The 1,127-nt window shown below is 44.2% G+C and overlaps 1 pseudogene; it reads right to left on the bottom strand.

Moving 5' to 3' along the window:
* Positions 1-457: 457 nt before the first annotated feature.
* Positions 458-879, bottom strand: LOC130881878 (60S ribosomal protein L23-like; annotated as a pseudogene).
* Between the last annotated feature and the right edge of the window lie 248 nt (positions 880-1,127).

Below are 1,127 nucleotides of genomic sequence, written 5' to 3'. Positions count from 1 at the left end.
CTACCTCGGTTGCTCTTCAGTTTTGAGGCAAGGTCTCTCTATACCTGGAGCTCACTAATTCAGCTGGACTGGCTGGCCCGTGAGCTCCAGGAATCTGCCTTTCTCTGCTCTATCACAGAGCACACCAACACACCTGGCTTTTGTTTGATTTGTTTCGGTGTTTACTCTTTGAAAACTTCATATATAAGTCTTGGTCATACTCACCCCGGCTTCCCCTCTTCAGCTCCCTCCCAACTTCATGTCATTCTTTTATAGTTTTTTAATTATTATTTATTCTTAACTGAGTCCAGTTACATACCCAACTTTTATAAGGGTGCTGTAGCTCCAAACTCAGGGTCCTCATGCATGTGTGCCAAGCACTTTATTGGCTGAGCGTCTCTCTAGAACCTTCATTTTTTTTTTTTTTGAAGGTGTCAAGAAAGCCTTTTAATGAATCTATTTTACACAAATGCACCGGAGAGTCACGCAATGCTGCCTGCATTCGATGCAATCCTGGGCCACAAGTCCGCACACTCCTTTGCAACTGGGCCCGTGATAGCAGAACCTTTCATCTCGCTTTTATTGTTTACTATGACCCCCGCATTGTCTTCAAAATAGAGAAACACCCCATCTTTTCTTCGATATGACTTTCATTGTCGAATTACAAGGATGGACCTTTTTTCTTAGCTCTGGTTTGCCTTTCTTAACCGTGGCCATCACCATGTCGCCCACACCCGCAGCAGGAAGTCTGTTCAGTCGTCCCTTGATTCCCTTCACAGAGATGATATACAAATTTTTGGCTCCTGTATTGTCCGCACAGTTGATCACAGCTCCTACCGGAAGACCCAGGAATATCCGGAATTTCGCTCCGGAGGACCCACCACGTCCTCGCTTCGACATCTTGAATCTAGACCCTTCACTTTTGAACTTTGCTCTTTTCCTGAGCTAGTGATGTGTGGTATGACATTCTCACACGATGCTGGCAGTGGTCATGAGAAACACTCCCAGCAAGCCACCTGATCGCAGGAAGCAGTAATACTGTACTGTGTTCTATGCTGCTGAGCCATGTATGATGTTCAATAGGCCAGATATTTTTAGATCTACTTCAAAATCCATCTTAAATTTAAATTTTTTTCTACTTACAATGG

This window comes from Chionomys nivalis, chromosome 9 (assembly GCF_950005125.1).
Source record: "Chionomys nivalis chromosome 9, mChiNiv1.1, whole genome shotgun sequence".
Classification (NCBI taxonomy): Eukaryota; Metazoa; Chordata; class Mammalia; order Rodentia; family Cricetidae; genus Chionomys; species Chionomys nivalis.
Note: the sequence above shows the minus strand (reverse complement) of the source record. Positions and strands in the feature narration are given on the sequence as shown.